The following is a 23,137-nucleotide window of genomic DNA, read 5'->3' on the forward strand; positions in this document are numbered from 1 at the left end:
GTCTTATGATTATTTTTTTTTAAGGTTTTTTTATTTTTAAGATTAGTGATTTAATGGGCATGAAAAAGAGCTGATTGCCCTTTTAAGGGCAATGTCCATACAAATGCATGGGTAGTTTAGGTTTTTTTATTGGTAGGATTTTTACTATTAGGGGGGGACTTCGTATTTCTTCAACTTAAAAGAGCTGTTTAACTTAGGGCAATGCGGTTCAGGGGTTAATAGATTAATTAGGTTTATTGCGATGTGGTTGGCGGTTTAGGGGTTAATATTTTAATTATTTTTTTGCAGATTAGGGGTTAATTACTTTATTGTTTTGTGATGTGGGGGTTGGTGGTTTAGGTGTTTGTTAATACTTCGTGCGGGAGGTTACGTGTCTTTTATTTCGTGCGGGCAGTTACACATTTTTTAGTTATTTCGTGCACGTTTTTTTTTTTTTTTTTTTTTTTTTTTAAAGGCTTCGGGTTTGCCTGCGCTGAATCCACTGGGATGCAGCTTCACTGCATTCAGGTGGATTATTTTGGCTGGCTCGCACAGCCATAATTCCTTTGAGGAAGCATATGCAACAGGCAACAAACGCGATTATAGTATAGATTTTGATGAAAACTTTAAAATATCAGGACTTCAAAAGGGCTAATATTATCTTAGTTCCTAAACAAAACAAGGATCCCTTAGAAGTAACATCATATAGACCTATTTCCTTGTTGAATCTGGGCTATAGAATATTAACAAAAATCCTGGCAGAAAGACTGAAAAATATATTACCTAAAATTATACATCCTGATCAGGCGGGCTTTGTGAGCGGTAGAACCTCAGAGGTAAACGTAATGAAAATTTTACACACAATTTGTCATTATAATGGATCTTGTTCCTCCCTGTCTGGGGCCTTCCTGTTATCTTTCGAGGCAAAGAAGGCCATCGACAGGGTGGAATGGTCATTTATATTTAAAGTTTTGGGGGAATTTGGTTTTGAGGGAAGTTTTCTGAATTTGGTTGGAAATATTTACTCTGATATGAAGGCATCTTTATTGATTAACAACGGTGTTTTCTATAACAATGGGCACCCAATAGGGTTGTCCCCTTTCACCTCTTTTATTTGATCTTGTCTTGGAACCCTTGGCAATTAAATTGAGGAATATTCTCCCAGGAATATTGGTGGGTAATGTTCCAATTGAAATTTCATTATTCGCTGATGATGTTCTTATATTTATATCTGATCCTGCACTATATATCGATACTATTCTTGAACTCCTGAAAGACTACAGCTGTGTGCCTGGCTATAAAACAAATTTGGCAAAGTCTAAAATACTGTGGTTAAAAAAAAAAAAAAAAAAGACTAATTTGGGGGGGCGGAGCCTACAGCTGTAGTGGCAGGACGTGTCTTGAGGGAGCTCCTGGCTCTACTTTGGAGTTTTACATGATAATCCTATTGCTTTTCTCCAAAACTGAGTTTACTTCACAGCTAAAACCCAATTAACTACTACTAGATTCAAGAATCTGTCAACTCTGGGAGGATCTTTCGGGATTAATCTTTGCCTACGCTCTACAGTTAGGCCTCACGGCTGCTGCACCCACACAGTGTTTGCCAGTTTGTGGAGCCAGGGTTGACGCATATTCCCCCCCCCCTAGGAGACTGGGGTTACGAGTAGTACTACTTACTACTTCATCAAAATACTTCCACTGACAGAGGAGTTTAAAAAAAAAAAAAAAAAAAAAAAAGGAGAGAGAAAAGATCTTACTATGGATGCCTTGGAAGCAGTGGACGCATGGGAGCGCGCAGTGGAGACCGCGATCACGCAATCCTATGAGCAGCTACTAAAGGATCTCAGCATCCTACTTTTCACTGATGTAACTCACCATACTACTTTACTCACGGAGCCTGCTGATTATTGTCAGCCTAGGGACATGGAAATTCTTCTGTTACAACCGCAAGTGGGGTCGGAGCATCCACACGCTCAAATTTACATGGCCCATGCTGCTACTGCTCCACAGGGTCTCACTGCAGGCCCATGTGATCCGGAGTGGGAGACAGCAGATCTGGCGCACTTGCTGGTGGAGTCGAGCACTGAAGTGAAGGCATCAGGGTCCCATACCCTAAAGAATACTCGGCAGGACGTGACTCCATCGCCAACCTGGATGCAGAGCGCTATGTTCCCAAATCTGACCGCGCTAGATGGACTCTCCTCCCAAGCTGCATGGTGGCCTGATCTGCTGAGGACCCCACCGCTCTCCTGCTGGGATCCTGGCGGTGTGTGCCAGCTGCTTCTCTTTGGGTCGCTGCATACCTCTTTTGAGTACCTCCGGTGCGGTCATTACTAGGGGGCGTCATGGGCCATGCTTAAATTAGACCCGGATTGCCAGCAAACTGGCTTTTGAGTTAAGTGGTACGGAGGGGATGAGGGAAGTCTATGTCGCCACATATGTTGTACTGATGGGCGGTAGTTTGCCCCGTTGGAAGGCCGGTGTGAGATGTCTTCAAGCAGAATTTGCATCTGAGGGACATACAGAGACTCTCTTTACCGAGCTGACCGCAACTGATTAACCATGCCGCTCCTACAGAACTGCGGTCAAGCCCACCTGAATTGCTACACGGAGACAGTAAGGAATGCTTATACTCCTAAGTGGGGTTTATTTTATAATAGTTGTGAGCTGCAGCCCTTGAACTGATAAGTCCCGTTTTCAAACACTAAAGACTTCCACATATTATCTGGAACTATATATGCCCTGATAAACTTCAGATATATGGCTGCTGTCTCTGGCTTAATCGTTTTATATAGTTGTGAACTGTACTGTCAATAACACCCATTAAATGTGTCCCATTACTGGCCCTGACAATTAATGCTGTGTACATGAGCGCTTAGCCTGTATAGGGTGTTAACATTTTTATATCTCAGTTTGTTAATGTAGACCAGAGGCAGTAATGTAGACTGAGGCAGATGCCGGATATTTCAGAATAAGTCAGGTAGTTGTATAACCATGTTAGGTCTTATTCTAGCCTTCTAGATAAACATACCTACACACTATGGTTCCTACACGTTTAAGCTACAGGCCTAAGGGACATCTTGCTAGAATATAAATATTTATACCTATGTATGTTATTACTAAATAACCTGCATAATATATTTCTATCAGGATGATGAAACCTAAAGTTACAAGTCTGACCATAGATACCAAACTTCTCCACTAGATGGGAGTAAAGTTTTACTCATCACCTTAAAAATGTGTCAATGCTTTCCCAGTTTTATTTACTTCAGAGCTGTATTCAGTCACCTGAGATATTCCTCCAGAGTGACATGGAGCAATCCTACCAAACATTGTGCATAGACCCCACCCCACCCTGTCCCTTAGTGTTTAATCTGTGATGTTAACAATCCACTCTTCCATATACTTTCTAAGCCAAACAGTTATTGTATATCTGAGACTGTTGTGCTTGGTTTCCTATCTAAGCAATCATCTTTTACATGCCTTAAAGGTTGGAATAGGCTAGTTTAACTGCAGTCATTAATGTTACCCTCCATATTACCCCCTACTAGCAATTATGCTCCAAATTGGGATCGCATTGTAACCAAAGTAAATCCCAAAGCCTACCCAGCGCGGTACCTTTTCCTTCTATTAAACCTGCTTGGGCCTGGTGGATAATAGATGATGATGAGCACTATGATTTGTCACTGTTTTCCACAGTTAATATTAATTCAACTAATTGCTATACCAGCTATACTAGGCCAGTTTTATTTTTAAGTATATTATTGCTATATCGCATAATTTTGATGTTCCTAGTCTATTACTATAGGAATCATTCTTATGACATTATATTATATGCTAGTTAATAATTTGTAAACTCAATGTCCAAAAGTGACCATCGAGTGGTTATTCCTTAAGAGTTGCAACCTATACCCTACCGGTCTTCCCGCTCCCCGTGTGCCTCTCCATTCAAGGTTCCGCTACTACAGCTTACTCTCACATTCTGGGTCTGCAGATATTGTTGTTTTAATCTAGAATACTATGTCGAGACTGTTGATGTTTAAATTAAGTGTTATAAGGTCCAAGAGCGACCATCTTTATCATAAGTTTTCCCCTATCGTACAATTCTTGATCAACTGGGCCCATGAGAGACCCTACAAAAGGTTTGGGGACTTTTATTTTATTTTAGTTTACTACCATTTGCAATTATCAATTACATAAATATAAAAGCACTCTTACCACTTATTGGGATCCAAAAGTGACAGAACTGTTTGTTTATGGTCACCTTCCCCTTCCTAGGAGGGGTTATATGTTATATCAATGTTTAGATTGTGGTTGTGGCCGGACCTGCGTGTCTGATCCTTTTGATTATGTTATTTTGAGCAGGAGACCTGCGTCTCTCTAATTGTTACTTTTAATCCTAAAAAAAAACAAATAAAAAGTTTAAAAAAAAAAAAAAAAAGACTAATTTTTAGTTACAAGGACAAGTATCTCCCAACAAATTAGCAGAGCGCTCTGCTGTGACGGCCGAAAGGATTTACATAAAGTATTTTCGAATTACACACCAACACCCTTCAACCAGATTGGAGGAGGAAATACATGTGACTGCTATTGTAGAAAGCGGAAGGAGAACACTACCGAAGCACGGAAAAAGAATATAGCGAGTTACCTAACGATACCAGCACAAAGTGCATCCACACAACTAAAAGGATTAAGTGGAGAGGTATACTGGGTATCACAAAGAGAAAGGTAGTGTTTATCCTGTTACACGCAACATTTTCGAACACGGTTTGTTTATTCCCTACACTCAGAAGAAACTTAACTCACATGCCTTAAATGGTCCTTTGAACTATTAGGAGTATACACTCAGCCAGCAAGGACTAACTCTCCCACCTTTTTTAATAGTTAACATTTTTTATTCTGACTCAGATAGTTGTAATAATGATCTATCCCTTGCTGAGACCTCTATGCCTGGCCTGTATAAGAAGATACAATCACTGCAGACAATCCTTGTCAGATAGCTGAACTCACCAATACCTTGTCCATCCACAAAGTTGCTTTATTCTGAATATCAGGTTATAGCAGATAATAAAATACAGCAGATGAATGAATGGTTACAGTATTTAAGCGGTCAAAAGTTGATACTGATCGTAGCTTGCAATGTAATTAACATGAGTGCTTGTTACATGAGGCCTGTTAGCTGCAGCCATGACACAGGAAAACATCATCAAAATACAAGGGCGGAGCAATACACAAAAATGAAATGCATAATAGGTCAGAGGTAAGATACTATAGAAAACAGGAGCATTACCAAAAAGGGTCACTAGATGGCAGTACAGAATAAACATAGGGAAGCCTTGAGAAAAATGGCATAAAAATATGTAATTTCTTAACTATAACAACATGAATATTAACAGAGGCTATGTAATATTCTATGCCCCATTGAGGCAGCACATTTTTAGTTGTGATAGATCTAGTATTTGTTGGATATATATTTCTGTAACTTGATTGACAGTTTATTCTAACCACCGGTGGTTGTATTTTAACATAGTATGTATGTATATTAAATTGTATGTATATATGTTTTTAGCATACTTGTGTAGTGATTGCTTGATTTCCATACTAATGAGGTTAGCTGTGTTTTAGCACACCTGTTTATCTCTGATATTGTTTTTTCTTGAATGGTTTGCAGGGAACTATCCATTTTAAGGTTGCTTAACTCATTCTGTTTGCTTTTAGATATTGGTTTCTAACCCTTTTGGTCCGGAACCTGGGGGTTATTTACCTTTGTTTTTTTCTGATAAAAAAAAACCTAACTCTCTTCAAACCTATCAATTCGTAGAAACAGATCAGTTGGAGTATCTAGGCATAAAAATCTCTGCAGATCCTACAAAATGGTATGGAGACAATATCTCACCAATTTTACAGGTAAATAATGACAAGATGAAAGGTTGGGGAGGCTTGCCACTCTCAATTTCTGGAGAAAAAAAAAATCAATCTGTTTAAAATGTGTATAATTCCAAAAATGTTATATGTATTAAGAACGCTTCCTTTATTACTATTTATGGAGTGGGAGTAAACCAAGAATAAAAAAAAAAAAACTTAAAAATTTGTATCAACCTTATTCCAAAGGAGGTTTGGCCTTACCAAATTTGGAATGGTATAATTTGACTACTATTTTACGCCTCCCTATTCACTAGTTGTCACAAACTTACAGATATTCAACTAGAGAATTGGAGGAACATGTCTGCTCCCTAAATTTTATTATTCATGCCTCAAATAGAGATCTAGGCATTACTATCTCCTCCCATCCTTTATTTAGGGACATTTTGAAGGTTTGGATAGAAGCTATGAAATGGCTGGGGAATAAATCAAACGTTTCTAAATGGCTTCCAATACAGGGCAATAGGTATTTTCCGTTGGGGATCACATCTAATATATTTAGTAAATGGTCTCCAGACAAACTTTTGGTAATTAAGGATTTCTATGATACAAACTCTAAGAAATTGCACGCTTTCATTGAAGAAAGTCTTTCCTACTAAGTACTAACATACATTTTATTTTCTCCAAACCAAAAATTATATTGCAAGATTGACTATAAATTTTCTGCAGATTTGGCACAAACATCTATTAATGGAATCCATTAACAAAGATATATAAAATCTTAAAAAAGTAGATGGAGAAAGACTATTAAAAGACTTAACGAACAATTGTGTAAAGTCATTAAACATCCCCGATTTAGGAAGATATCTTCTTCAAAGTCTTAACAAGACTCAAATATTATGTACTTCTGCATTCTTAAGAAAAACCCAATTTAGACTACTACAAAGAGACAATTTTACACCACAAAAGGGTTGCCAAATAGAAAAAGGAGGTCAATAATGTATGTCCCAAATGTTCTCAGGAAAATCCAGACCTAGGACATCTAATATGGGATTGTACAAAGTTAAAACAATTTTGGTCTAAAATAAGCTATCTTCTTTCTCTAATTACAAAGAGGAGAATTCTTCTGACTAAAGAAGCTGTCATTCTCTCCATTAGTAATAATTCTTGGGGAAAGAATAGTAAATTAGTGCAAATAGTGATCTTAATCCTTAGGAAATTCATTTTTGTAAAATTGGATCAATAAAAAGATACCATCCATATTGGAAGCAAAAAATATTTTAACAAACTCTGCAATTCTCGCTGCCTATGACCATAAATTAGGATGTAACAAGGGTGACTCCCTAAGCAAGATCTGGAGAGATTTTATCTGTTACCAAGGAGACGAATTCCTAGAACAAATTATTAACACTCATTTATAATATTTAAGGAGTGGAGGAGGGAGAGGAAAGAGATTACTATATATATATATATATATATATATATATATATATATATATATATATATATATATATATATAATTTTTGCTAAGAATTGGAGGACAAGAAGATACAACTAATAATTAATAGATAATTTACTTAAAGTAGGTGGTTTAGATTTCTTGAGAGACAGGAAAGGTATGTGTTAATCTAGTCCGGATTACATTATTGTTATGTTATCAGGTTTGTAACAATATGGATAAACTAATTAACTCAAAGCTTTGTTTATCGGTGCATTGTAAACAATAAGTAGTTGCCGAAGATATTCTGATGATTGTTTTATTGTTGATTGTAGTCTTGTAAAGAGATATTTTGGGATATTTGTAATCATGAAGATTTCTTAATAAATAAAGGATAAAAAAAAAATGCTAAACCTAGGAGGTTCATATGCTAATTTCTTAGACCTTGAAGGCCGCCTCTAAATTGAATGCATTTTGACCACTAGAGGGGGATAGTTCATGTGTTTCATATAGATAACATTGAGCTCATGCACGTGAATTTACCAAGGAGTGAGCACTGATTAGCTAAAATGCAAGTCTGTCAAAAGAACTGAAATAAGGGGGTAGTCTGCAGATGCTTAGATACAAGGTAATTACAGAGGTAAAATGAATATTGTTATAACTGTTGGCTATGCAAGACTGGGGAATGCGTAATTAAAGGGACAGTCTACACCAGAATTGTTATTGTTTTAAAAGATAGATAACCCCTTTTTTACCCATTCCCCAGTTTTGCATAACCAACACAGTTATATTTATATATGTTTTACCTCTGTGATTATCTTGTATCTAAGCCTCTGCAAACTTCCCCCTTATTTCAGTTCTTTTGACAGACTTGCAGTTTAGCCAATCAGTGATAGCTCCCAGGTAACTTCACGTGCATGAGCACAGTGTTATCTATATCAAACACATGAACTAACACCCTCTAGTGGTGAAAAACCTGTTAAAATGCATTCTTAAGAGGTGGCCTTCAAGGTCTAAGAAATTAGCATATGAACCTCCTAGGTTAAGCTTTCAACTAAGAATACCAAGAGAACAAAGCAAAATTGGTGATAAAAGTAAATTGGAAACTTGTTTAATATTACATGCCCTATCTGAATCATGAAAGTTTGTTTTGGACTAGACTGTCCCTTTAAGGGATTACCTATCTTTTAAAACAACAAAAATTCAGGTGTTGACTGTACCTTCAAAAGTTCATTACAGCGTTTGCCAAATGGTAATAAGCCCAGATGCCATGTCACATGCTGAAAATTGTGGATTTTAGCTGCTAATGCACCTGCTGACTTCTCAAGGCTAACTCTGCAACATACAATATATTTTCCTAATTGTCTTTAGACAATAACTGCAACACAATGCACTTTATATTAACATAATGACCATGGCTAGCCTTACGTATGCAGAACAGAATTAAGCCCGGATTGGCTCCTCCAAATAAAGCAAGTAGTGAAAAAAAAAAAAATATTATATATACACACACACATACATACTCTCCCACAAACACTAGATATGCACAACGGATGAATTTTCCCATGTTTGGTTCACCTGAATTTCATTCATGTGGGCTTTAGTTTCGGACGAATATTGGATTCAGACGTATTACTGTAATTTCCAATGGGAACAGCAAATATAAACACAATTAGTTTTAACAAAACTACATTGTAAAATTCTAACAATAAAAAAGAACCTGTCTATCACTGCTAATAGATCATACAAAAGATAATTGAATTTAACCCAATAACTAGCTCACAAAAAAAGCTTGTGTTTAAGAGAGAAAAGCAATATATTATACACACTGTAAGGCAGCATGTGGTCTATGACTGAAACAACATCAAGAGCCAACATACCCAGCAGTCACTGACACCAAGAGTGTTTATTACTTTTATTAATCTTTTTTATTGCTTAACCCCTTAACCCAGTATGACATTTAAATACGTTGTGCGGTACGATAGCCAAAGTACTGCACAACGTATATATATATATATATATATATATATACACATACACACACATATCTAAGCTGCAGGAAGTTCCAGCATTCTCAGCTGTTAAAGGGACAGTCAGGTCCAAAAAAACCTTTATGATTCAAATAGGGCATGTCATTTTAAACAACGTTCCAATTTACTTTTATCTCCAATTTTGCTTTGTTCTCTTGGTATTCTTAGTTGAAAGCTAAACCTAGGATGTTCATATGCTAATTCCTTAGACCTTGAATGCCGCCTCTAATCTAAATGCATTTTGACAGTTTTTCACCACTAGAGGGCGTTAGTTCATGTATTTCATATAGATAACATTGAACTCATGCCCGTGAATTTACTGAGGAGTGAGCATTGATTGGCTAAAATGCAAGTCTGTCAAATGAATTTAAATAAGGGGACAGTCTGCAGAGGCATAGATACAAGGTAATTACAGAGGTAAAACATGTATTATTATAACTGTGTTGGTTATGCAAAACTGGGGAATGGGTAATTAAGGGTTTATCTATCTTTTAAAACAACAATTCTTGTGTTAACTGTCCCTTTAAGCTACAGCAGAGAGCTGGATTTCCAGAGCTCCAGGCATCTGCCCGCATATAGAACCATATGAGGGCAGATGCCAGATTGTTACAGACGTGACACTGTGTGTGTCACCATCTGTAATGATCAGCTGCTGGTGCCGACGGGAGGTGTGGGAGGCGGGTGTGAGGGCCCTACACTACAGAAAAAAAGAAAATAAAGAGAGAGATGGGGGGCTACACTACAGAAAAAGGGGTGTGGGGGATCCCTAACTAACGATCGTGGGAGCAGTAAGGTGGGAGACCACTACACTAGCTACACAAAATGTAAAAATAAATAAATAAAACAATTTAAAAAAAAAAAAAATGTGTTTTATAGGTACTGGCAGAAAGCTGCCAGAACCTAAGATGGTGGACACTAGTCATCACAGGATGCCCTACTAACCCATCTACATGCAGGCACACGGTGCCCTACTAACCCATCTACATGCAGGCACAGAGTGCCCTACTAACCCATCTACAAGCTGGCACAGAGTCCCCTACTAACCCATATACAAGCTGGCACAGAGTCCCCTACTAACCCATATACAAGCAGACACAGGGGGCACTACTAACCAATATACAAGCAGGCACTACTAACCCATATACAAGCAGGCACAGGGGGTACTACTAACCCATATACAAGCAGGCACTACTAACCCATATACAAGCAGGCACTACTAACCCATATACAAGCAGGCACAGGGGGCACTACTAACCCATATAGAAGCAGGCACAGGGGGCACTACTAACCCATATAGAAGCAGGCACAGGGGGCACTACTAACCCATATAGAAGCAGGCACAGGGGGCACTACTAACCCATATAGAAGCAGGCACAGGGGGCACTACTAACCCATATAGAAGCAGGCACAGGGGGCACTACTAACCCATATACAAGCAGGCACAGGGGGCACTACTAACCCATATACAAGCAGGCACAGGGGGCACTACTAACCCATATACAAGCAGGCACAGGGGGCACTACTAACCCATATACAAGCAGGCACAGGGGGCACTACTAACCCATATACAAGCAGGCACAGGGTGCAATACTATCCCACCTACAAGTTGGCTAATAACCAATCTACACTACAATCAGGTATAGCATGCCCAAGTAATCCGCCTATTAACATGGCGTGTAGATTGTGCAACCCATCTACAAGCAAACACGGACGTATCAGGGAAGAGCCATTAATAACCATGCCCGCCCCTCACATATGGTCTATTTGTGCACCAATAGCCCTCGCAAGCAAACTATTGTGACATCCGTGAAAACGGGCACACGCAGGGTCACCCAGCGCGTTTACTAACCAGAGTGACTGAGCTGTCACAGAACAATAACAGTCCCGGTGGTACCCATGGTTACCTGCTATCCCAATGAGTGAGGCGCAACTGATGACGCACTTCTGGTTTGTTGCGTGTTGATGACGTTTAATCGCTGTCTCCACTGGGTCCTAGAACTATAGTTTGGTGATGTATATTACTGACAGCAACGAGAAGGGTCTAGCTGCAGATTGGAGCTCCACTCTAGACAGGGAACATGTGACCTCCACTCAAAGCTTTTTTTTTTCTTTGCTTTTTTTTTTTAATCAACTTTAATGTAACAAACAACCTATAGACAATCATTCTGAAAAATCAACATTTTGCAGCTTTCTTGTTCATTCACAGTGGTTTATTTATAAGGTAATTTATAAGGTAACCACTGTGAATGAGCATTAAGTACAAGAAAGCTGCAAAATGTACAAGGCTAAAGTTGTCTTCTTAATCAGTCAGCTTCTTATTCTGTAATTTGTAAAATAAAGATATCTACAGTTATTTTTATTTTAAAGAAAATAATACACTTCCCAAAAACCTAAACAAAATGACATTTTATTAAAAAAAATCATCTTATATTGCAATAAACAAATGGCAAACATGGCACAATTTTGAGTAACTGATATTTTATTAAATGGGTTAAAATCCTGTGGGCCACTCATTTATATGTAGATATATACTGTACAGGGCTTGAGCCCCATCATACAACAGACATGTTAACAGCCTGGCCCAACGCTCTTTATGGCAAACAAATTGGTGACAACCTTGTCACTTCATATATTTTGTAATACCCCCCAAAAAGAAAAAAGAAAATCCCTATTTGGCGCTCACTTAAACACATAGGTAGATCTGCAGAAAGGGAGCAAAAAAACAACTTAAAGGGACATTATACACTCATTTTTTCTTTGCATAAATGTTTTGTAGATAATCTATTTATATAGCCCATAAAGTTTTTTTTTTTAAATTAATGTATAGTTTTGCTTATTTTTAAATAACATTGCTCTGATTTTCAGACTCCTAACCAAGCCCCAAAGTTTTATGTGAATACGCTCGACTACCTACTCCAGCTTGCTCCTGTTTGTGTAAAGGGTCTTTTCATATGCAAAAGAAGGGGGAGGGGGGGGAGTGTCTTATTTGCCACTTGCATTGGGCTTTCCAGCTACCTTTTCAACAGAGCCAAACTGACAGCTTCTAAGTAAGTTTTTAAACAGTTTTATACTGGATTTTTATATCAGTATCTGTGCATATTATTCTTTATAGTAGTGTCTATTACATGCAGTTATATGAAAATGAGTGTATACTGTCCCTTTAACTTTTACTGTCAAATTGTTGAGGCTCTAAGAAAGCTCAGGAGAAATGTGCGTTAGCTGTTCGCCTGTCTGTGAGTAATCTGGACATGGTTATACTTTATTTGTGTGCTCTCTGTGATTGATATACAGGTAGTTCTGGTCATTCCTTAGTCACTGCAAGCCGTACCTTTTGCACAATAATTGTAAGCAGCTGCCTAACAAGAGATAATCTGATAAGCCCCACCCTTCACCCACCTATGTGGGTAGCACCAAATCATAGTCAGTAGTTTTTTAGGGATCTTTTTCTATCTCGGTGGACATCTTACAATGGGCCTCTGACAGTATTGGAATCTGCTTAATTTTGCCAACTTAGAGCCTTAACGATTATTGTCTTATTTTGAAATAGACAATTGTAGTGTGTTTAATTCAGATGCTCCAATATTTGTATTTTAATATTTGACATTAAAAGTTGCTTTATTTTTTTGGCTCCCTTTCTGCGGATCTACCTATGTGTTTAAGTGTGTGCCAAATAGTGGTTTTCTTTTTTATTTTTCTTTGGGATTACACTCTATACCAACCACTAGGGCACCCCCTGCACTCCCCTAAGGAATATAAGTGTATGAGTTATAGATGGAACCATAATTTGATGAATAAAGCAGTTCTATACCTATCTCATTGATATACACTTCATATATTTTACCTTTTCTGAATAAGTAACTGGTATTTTAAAAGGTTTTAAATCCTTTGGGCCATTAATTTCTGTGTGGATACATACACAGCGTGAAGCCCTACATAGGATAAACATGTTTTCAGCCTGGCCCAATGGTTTCTATGGAAAAAAAAACTATTGCCAACCTTGCCACTTCATTTTACCTTTTCTAAATAAATAACTGGTATTTCAAATGGCTTAAAATCCTTTGGGCCACTCTTTACTGTGTGGATATATACCAGGAGTGAGTCCCTTCATAGGATAAATATGGTCTTAGCCTGGTCCAACGCTTTTTGTAGCAAACAAACTGGTGCCAACGTTGCCATCTCATATATTTTTAAATTTCTAAATAAGTAACTAGTATTTTAAAAGGGTTAAAATCCTTTGGACCACTCACTTTTTTGTGGATATATAAAGAGAGTGAACCTCTCCATAGAATAAACATGTTCTCACCCTGGCACAACTCTTTTTGAAGCAAACAAACTGGTGACAACCTTGTCACCCCATATATTTGACCTTTTTCTAAAAAGGAATCAGATATTTTAAAAGGTTTAAAATCCTTTGGGCCCTCATTACTGTGTGGATATATACAAGGAGTGAGCCCCTTCATAGAATAAACATGTTTTCAGCCTGGCCCAAAGCTTTTTGTAGAAAACAAACTTGTGCCAATGTGGTCATCTCATACATTTACCTTTTCTGAATAAGTAACTGGTATTTTGAAAGGGTAAAATACTTTGGACCACTCATTTCTGTGTGGATATATACAGAATGTGAGCCCCATCGTAGGAGAGACATGTTCTCAGCCTGGCCCAACGCTATTTATGACAAATAAACTGGTGCCAACCTTGCCACTTTATATATTTTACCTTTTCAAAGTAAGTAAATAGTATTTTAAAATGGTTAAAATCCTTTGGGCCACTGATTTCTGTGTGGTTATATAGGGCGTGAGCCCCTTTGTACAATCCAAGTGTTTTCAGACTGTCCCAAAGATTTATATGGCAAATAAACCCTCTAAATAGCAGTAAATTCTTTAGAAAAGGTAAAATATGTGATTTGACAAGGTCTGCACCAGTTTGCTTGTCATAAAAAGTGTTGGGCCAGGCTAAGAACATGTCTGTGCTATAAAGGGGCTCATGCCCTGTATATACCCACACAAAAATGAGTGGCCCACAGGATTTTAACCCTTTTAAAATACCACTTATTCAGAAAAGGTAAAATATATAAGTGGCAAGGTTGTCACCGATTTGTTTGCCATAAAGAGCGTTGGTCCGTCTGACAACATGTCTGTCCTATGAAGGGTTGATGCCTTGTATATTCCACACATAAATGAGTGGCCCAAAATATTTTAACCTTTTCAAATGACCAGTTACTTATTCTGAAAAGATAAAATATATGAGATGGCAAGTTTAGCACAAGTTTGTTTGCTATAAAAAATCATTGGGCCAGGGTAAAAACATGCTTATCCTATGAAGGGCTTCACGCTGTCTATGTATCCACACAAAAATTAGTGGCCCAAAGGATTTTAACCCTTTTAAAATACCTGTTACTTATTCAGAAAAGGTAAAATGTATGAAGTGGCAAGGATGGCACCAGATTGTTTGCCTTAAAAAGCATTGGATCAGGCTGAAAATAAGTCTATTCTATAAATGGTGTTAAAGCCCTGTATATATCTACGCAGAAATGAGTGACCCAAATAATTTTAACCCTTTTAAAATACCAATTACTTATTCAGAAAAGGTAAAATATGTGAAGTGGCAAGGTTGGCACCAATTTGTTTGCAATAAAGGGCGCTGGGCCAGGCTGATAACATGTCTGTCCTATGATGGGTTCACGCCTTGTATATATACACACATAAATGAGTGGCGCAAAGGATTTTATTCTTTTTTAAATACCAATGATTTATTTAGAAAAGGTAAAATATATAAAGTGGCAAGGTTGGAACCAATTTGTTTGCCATAAAGAGCGTTGGACAAGGCTGATAACATCTATCCCATGAAGAGGCTCACGCATTGTACAGGGAGTGCAGAATTATTAGGCAAATGAGTATTTTGACCACATCATCCTCTTTATGCATGTTGTCTTACTCCAAGCTGTATAGGCTCGAAAGCCTACTACCAATTAAGCATATTAGGTGATGTGCATCTCTGTAATGAGAAGGGGTGTGGTCTAATGACATCAACACCCTATATCAGGTGTGCATAATTATTAGGCAACTTCCTTTCCTTTGGCAAAATGGGTCAAAAGAAGGACTTGACAGGTTCAGAAAAGTCAAAAATAGTGAGATATCTTGCAGAGGGATGCAGCACTCTTAAAATTGCAAAGCTTCTGAAGCGTGATCATCGAACAATCAAGCGTTTCATTCAAAATAGTCAACAGGGTCGCAAGAAGCGTGTGGAAAAACCAAGGCGCAAAATAACTGCCCATGAACTGAGAAAAGTCAAGCGTGCAGCTGCCAAGATGCCACTTGCCACCAGTTTGGCCATATTTCAGAGCTGCAACATCACTGGAGTGCCCAAAAGCACAAGGTGTGCAATACTCAGAGACATGGCCAAGGTAAGAAAGGCTGAAAGACGACCACCACTGAACAAGACACACAAGCTGAAACGTCAAGACTGGGCCAAGAAATATCTCAAGACTGATTTTTCTAAGGTTTTATGGACTGATGAAATGAGAGTGAGTCTTGATGGGCCAGATGGATGGGCCCGTGGCTGGATTGGTAAAGGGCAGAGAGCTCCAGTCCGACTCAGACGCCAGCAAGGTCGAGATGGAGTACTGGTTTGGGCTGGTATCATCAAAGATGAGCTTGTGGGGCCTTTTCGGGTTGAGGATGGAGTCAAGCTCAACTCCCAGTCCTACTGCCAGTTTCTGGAAGACACCTTCTTCAAGCAGTGGTAAAGGAAGAAGTCTGCATCCTTCAAGAAAAACATGATTTTCATGCAGGACAATGCTCCATCACACGCGTCCAAGTACTCCACAGCGTGGTTGGCAAGAAAGGGTATAAAAGAAGAAAATCTAATGACATGGCCTCCTTGTTCACCTGATCTGAACCCCATTGAGAACCTGTGGTCCATCATCAAACTGATTTGTTTTTGTTTTGTTTTTGAATGTCAGAAATGTATATTTGTGAATGTTGAGATGTTATATTGGTTTCACTGGTAAAAATAAATAATTGAAATGGGTATATATTTGTTTTTTGTTAAGTTGCCTAATAATTATGTACAGTAATAGTCACCTGCACACACAGATATCCCCCTAAAATAGCTATAACTAAAAACAAACTAAAAACTACTTCCAAAACTATTCAGCTTTGATATTAATGAGTTTTTTGGGTTAATTGAGAACATGGTTGTTGTTCAATAATAAAATTAATCCTCAAAAATACAACTTGCCTAATAATTCTGCACTCCCTGTATATTCCACACATAAATGAGTGGCGCAAAGGATTTTAACCCTTTTATAAAATCAGTAAATTATGCCCTGTTTGCCATCTGATTATTGCAATATAAGTTTTTTGTTTTTTTTATAAAATGTAAGTTTGTTTAGGTTTTTGGAAAGTGTATAATTTTATTTAAAATAAAAATAATGCTAGATATCTTTATTTTGCAAATTGTAATCAGATGCAGAATTTGAAGCTGACTGAATAAGAATCCAACTTCAGATTTGTACATTTTGCAGTTTTCTTGTTCTTAATGCTCATCCACAGTGGTTACCTTAAAAATTACAGTCACAGTGGTTACCTTATAAATGACATTCAGCATAAACCACTGTGAATGAGCATTAAGAACAAGAAAGCTGCAAAATGTTTCATTTTCAGAATGATTGTCTATAGGTTGTTTGTTACATTAAAGTTGATTAAAAAAAAAAAAACTTTGAGTGGAGGTCACATGTTTCCTGTCTAGAGTCAGTGGAGGTCACATGTTTCCTGTCTAGAGTGAAGCTCCAGTCTGCAGCTAGACTACTTTGACAGCAACAGTAGTCACCCCGCCTACAACTGACTCCACCCACAAAACTCTCCACGATTTCCCAAACCTTCCCCATCCCGATGTGAGGACGGATGATCCAGGGATGACCCCTCCCAGGAACATCCATACCCCTGCCCTAGTATAATATCACTAACATATATCTGATCGTCTAGCACACACTTTTTTACATTAAAAAATCCTGTTGCACACCACATCCCAAAATGTTACAAAATAACACATTGTAGCTTAATACAGTGTGTGTGTGTGTATATATACAGGTGGCCCTCGGTTTACAACGGTTCAATTTGCACCATTTCAGAATAACAACCTTTTTTTCAGTCATGATACTGCTATTGAAAAGCATTGAAAAGCAGTGCATTGATTAAAATAGCCAGTAGGTGGAGCTGTCCGCTTGTGTTGAAGCAAAGATATACAAGCCAAGCAAGCTGAAATTAATCAGTTTAACCAGACCTGAGCTATTGAGCAGCTTGCAAAGGAACAACATTTTCCTGTCTATAAATCAGTCCAGATTGGAATGCATAGAAATAACTGTTTGCAGAAAAATGCAAGTAAAGTCTGTGTTGTGTGATTATTTTATTAGGTTTATAATGCTGTTTAGCATTTAAAGTCTTCATTTAAAATCTTTAAAAATAATGTATTAGGTGTTACTTATGCAAATTTTGAGAGGGGCCTGGAACCTAACTCCCTCACTTCCCATTGACTTACATTATAAATTGGTTTTCAATTTACAATGGTTTCGATTTACAACCATTCCTTCTGGAACCTAACCCCGGCGTAAACTGAGGGCTACCTGTATATATATGTGTATATATATATATATATATATATATATATATATACAAACATACATACATACACACACACTGTACTGTGCTGTGCTGTCATGCCTCCTACAAACTATACATGACATATTGACATTTATTCACAAACAATCATAATGATTGTCTGTGAATGAATGTCATGGTTGTAAATGACGCCTGATGCGCCTGTCACATACCTCCCAATATTTCAAAATTTGAAAAAGCCCCCCCCACACTGGTTGAAAACACTGGTCTAGCACAAAGTATACAGTGGGCCTATAATCCAATTACAGCTTGTGATGCAGACATCCCAACTCTCCCTGAAGTTCAGGGAGTCTCCCTGATGCCAGAAATGGAATGCAATCTCCTTGAAACCCCAAGTACCATGATCCAATGTGGCCCAAATATGGAAAAGTGTTTCTTTAAGGAATGCCTTTAGTTGCTGGGACGTTATAGAACCCTCAAAGCATCAGTAACCAAAAGCCCCCACTGATTCTAATAAAATAAAACACAATACTACCTTATTTACTGCACGTAATTAAACTTCTTATTCTAAAATATTTACATTAGGGTTGCCACCTCGGCCATGTTTTCCTGGACACTTATGAGTTACATATGCTGCAGGGTGTGCAGGGAGTAACATGAATAATGCTGTCCAGGATCCCTATTTTTTTGCTGTCCAGCAGCACAATGCATGTTTCCCTCTGAACACCCTGCAGCATGTGTAACTCATAAGTGTCCAGGAAAACATGGCCGAGGTGGCAACCCTAATTTACATAGGGTTGCCACTTTTTTCCCAGAAAATTCCTCGACACTTTTTAAGTGGGTGTGGAGAGGGTGTGTCTCAGGGCGTGGCTTGGGGTGTGGCTTCTTGTGGCCTCAAATTTATTATGAAATCCATTTATATATATATATATAATATACAGGTGAAACTTGAAAAATTAGAATATCGTGCAAAAGTTCATTTATTTCACTAATGCAACTTAAAAGGTGAAACTAATATATGAGATAGACTCATTACATACAAAGCAAGATAGTTCAAGCCGTGATTTGTCATAATTGTGATGATTATGGCTTACAGCTCATGAAAACCCTAAATCCACAATCTCAGAAAATTAGAATATTGTGAAAAGGTGCAATATTCTAGGCTCAAAGTGTCCCACTCTAATCAACTAATTAAGCCATAACATCTGCAAAGGGTTCCTGAGCCTTTAAATGGTCTCCCAGTCTGGTTCAATAGGAATCACAATCATGGGAAAGACTGCTGACCTGACAGTTGTGCAGAAAACCATCATTGACACCCTCCATAATGAGGGAAAGCCTCAAAAGGTAATTGCAAAAGAAGTTGGATGTTCCCAAAGTGCTGTATCAAAGTACATTAATAGAAAGTTATGTGGAAGGGAAAAGTGTGGAAGAAAAAGGTGCACAAGCAGCAGGGATGACCGCAGCCTGGAGAGGATTGTCAGGAAAAGGCCATTCAAAAGTATTGGGGACTTTCACAAGGAGTGGACTGAGGCTGGAGTCAGTGCATCAAGAGCCACCACACACAGACAGATCCTGGACATGGGCTTCAAATGTCGTATTCCTCTTGTCAAGCCACTCCTGAACAACAAACAACGTCAGAAGCGTCTTACCTGGGCTAAAGAAAAACAGACCTGTTCTGTTGCTCAGTGGTCCAAAGTCCTCTTTTCTGATGAGAGCAAATTTTGCATCTCATTTGGAAACCAAGGACCCAGAGTATGAAGGAAGAATGGAGAGACACACACTGCAAGATGCTTGAAGTCCAGTGTGAAGTTTCCACAGTCTGTGTTGATTTGGGGAGCCATGTCCTCTGCTGGTGGGTGTTGGTCCTTAGCATCCTGGTCTTCCATAACACCTCAGCAGTGCCACAGGCTGATAGCTTCCATGCCACGCCACATTGAGGCAGTAATTGCTGCAAAAGAGGCCCAAACCAAGTACTGAGTACATACAGTATGCATGCTTATACTTTTCAGAGGTCCGATATTGTTCTATGTACAATCCTTGTTTTATTGATTGCATGTAATATTCTAATTTTCTGAGATTGTGGATTTGGGGTTTTCATGAGCTGGAAACCATAATCATCACAATTATGAAAAATCACGGCTTGAACTATCTTGCTTTGCATGTAATGAGTCTATCTCATATATTAGTTTCACCTTTTAAGTTGCATTTGTGAAATAAATTAACTTTTGCACCATATTCTAATTTTTCGAGTTTCACCTGTATATAATATATACAGTATATATATATATATATATATATATATATATAAATATATATATATATATATATATATATATATATATATATATATATATATATATATATATATATATATATATTATAAACAAGCTTAACAGAAAATATAATTGACACTGTTATTCCTAACATTTGGGCAACAACTTTACAAAATTATTGGAGCAGTGTTTGGAGATGGAGATGAGACTGTGCATTACTTGGGATTGCTGCAGGCATTGTGAACCTGTGTGACCGGACTTGGGTAACTGGTAGTTGGGCGGGCGCACTCAATGTCCTGCCTCTCTCTGCCGCAGGATGTGACGACTCCCCTCCTCGACCCTCTTCCCCCCTCCCACTGTCCCACATCATCCTCTGTCTCTCCTGCAGACTCCACCTACCTGTTTTTTTAGTAACCCCGGGCTAAACGCTCCTCTGGCCAGCTTATTTTTTGTAAAGTCTGTGCTCACTGCTGCGTTGCTGCGCCAGGGGAACGCTTAGCCTGGGGCATTTGAGGCTAGTTCCGGGACACAGGACAAAGACCCTCAGACTGGGACTGTCCCAGTGAAACCGGGGCGGGTGGCAACCCTAGTCTCACATCTAGTAATGATCCTATTACATTCTATAGCCCTGCTGTGCAGTAATCACTGGCATTTGTTAGCCTTATACACAGCACTGTACACTGACAGTGCAAGAACTTTTATTTGTAATTAGCAAGTTTATTTGCTGTTGGTCGTTTATTACTGATAACCACAAAGTTACATCATTGTGTGTTACTGGCAACCTCAAGGTTAATTCAATGTGTTACTGGCAACCACAAGCTTAATTAATTGTGTAGTTGGCAACCACAAGGTTAAATCACTGTGTTTTACTGGATGTAAAGTAGTAAAAAATCAACAGCTTGCCTTCTGTTTAATTTATTTATGTATAAGTTGAAGGGATGTGAAACCCAGCAATATTCTTTTGTGATTCAGACAGAACAAACCATTTTAAAAGTTTCCAATTTACTTCTATGATCAAATTGGCTTCTGTGTTGAACAGACACCTAGGTAGCATCTGGAGCACTACATGACAGAAATTAGTGCTGCCCTCAAGTGATCTTGCAAATGGAAAACATTGTTGCAAAACTGCTGCCATTTAGTGCTCCAGAAATGGGCCAGCTCCTAAGCTTACTACGTTCCTGCTTTTCAACAAATGATACAAAGAGAATGAAGAAAATTTGATAATAGAAGTAAATTAGAGTTGTTTAAAATCGCATCTTCTATCTGAATTGTGAAGGAACCATTTGGGTTTCATGTCCCTTTAAGAGCTTGTAAATAGCCTAACTTTACTGGATGCAATATGAAATGAAGAGCTTGCAATCTACTTTGGTTCTTGCTATGGGCTTGTAACAAATTTTATAAACCATTAAGAGCTTACAAAATATGTTTGGTGTTGTGAGACTAAATAGCATTAATTTTACTTTATTGACTGTAATGCAAAATAAAGAGCTTGCAGTCTATTTCAGAACGGCATAAGAGCTTGCAGTCTATTTCAGCATGGCATAAGAGCTTGCAGTCTATTTCAGCATGGCATAAGAGCTTGCAGTCTATTTCAGCATGACATAAGAGCTTGCAGTCTATTTCAGCATGGCATAAGAGCTGCCTTGCAGTCTATTTCAGCATGACATAACAGCTTGCAGTCTATTTCAGCATGACATAAGAGCTTGCAGTCTATTTCAGCATGACATAAGTCATGGGACTGGACCTTTGTATAACATATTTGCAAAGTTTAAACATATTGTGAAAAATACTAATTCATTCCCTCATTATGTAACGCATTGACTACTACAATCTACAGCTGGCTCCCCTTACAATTTAAAATATTAATCCTAACCTATAAAGCACTCAACAACCTAAACTCACAACTATATTTCCTCTCTCATCTCTAAATACTCCCCAACCCTTATTAATAATAATAAATAATTAAGCAATGGTAAACATTCCCATTTATAAAAACAGAATGTTAGTGATATTTAAGTTTTAGTTTAACCCCTTAACGACCGAGGACGTGCAGGGTACGTCCTCAAAAAAAAAGGCAGTTAACGCCTGAGGACGTACCCTGCACGTCCTCGGTGTGGAAAGCAGCTGGAAGCGATCCTGCTCGCTTCCAGCTGCTTTCCGGTTATTGCAGTGATGCCTCGATATGGAGGCATCCTGCAATAACCTTTGGTAGCCATCCGATGCAGAGAGAGCTACTCTGTGGCCCTCTCTGCACCGGAGATCGGTGGCTTTCCACGTTGGTGGGTGGGAGCAGACTTGGGAGGCGGGTGGCGGCCATCAATGGCCCTGGTCATGTGGAGGGGGGCGGGATCATGGGCGGGGATGGGCGCGTGCATGGGAGGGCGGGGGTGGGCGCGTGCACGGGGAGGGAGACGGTGGGAACCGCTACACTACAGAAAAAGCTGTAAAAAAAATGTTTAAAAAAGGGAATATAAGTTAAAAAAAAACCATCAGTGAGGTGGTGGGGATTTGTCTGTGGGGGGGGGGGGGGGGGGGGGGGTGCTACACTACAGAAAAAAAAAAAAGCCCTTTTTTTTGCAAACTGGGTACTGGCAGACAGCTGCCAGTACCCAAGATGGCCCTCAATTAGGCAGATGGGGAGAGTTAGAGAGCTGTTTTGGGGGGGATCAGGGAGGTTGGGGGCTAAAAAAAAATAAAAAAATAATTTACATTTTTTTTAAAAAAACTTTTATTTTAGTACTGGCAGACTTTCTGCCAGTACTTAAGATGGCGGGGACAATTGTGGGGGAGGGAAGGGAGCTGTTTGGGAGGGATCAGGGGGTCTGATGTGTCAGGTGGGATGCTGATCTCTACACTAAAGCTAAAATTAACCCTGCAAGCTCCCTACAAACTACCTAATTAACCCCTTCACTGCTAGCCGTAATGCACGTGTGATG

The 23,137-nt window shown here is 38.6% G+C and overlaps 1 protein-coding gene across 3 annotated transcripts in view; it reads right to left on the reverse strand.

The window, feature by feature from the left end:
• MAD2L2 (mitotic arrest deficient 2 like 2) overlaps window positions 1-23,137 on the reverse strand; it is a 74,985-nt gene that overhangs the window by 42,420 nt on the left and 9,428 nt on the right. The window contains exon 1 of one of the 3 annotated variants that reach the window (XM_053691461.1): window positions 11,215-11,343. The exons of 1 other annotated variant lie outside the window; for it this stretch is intronic. The gene's annotated coding sequence lies outside the window, so the exon portion shown is untranslated. Of the gene's footprint in view, window positions 1-11,159; window positions 11,344-23,137 lie in introns of those variants that run through there. One more of the 3 variants, XM_053691462.1, reaches the window with a different exon arrangement.

This window comes from Bombina bombina, chromosome 8 (genome assembly GCF_027579735.1).
Source record: "Bombina bombina isolate aBomBom1 chromosome 8, aBomBom1.pri, whole genome shotgun sequence".
NCBI classification, from domain to species: Eukaryota; Metazoa; Chordata; class Amphibia; order Anura; family Bombinatoridae; genus Bombina; species Bombina bombina.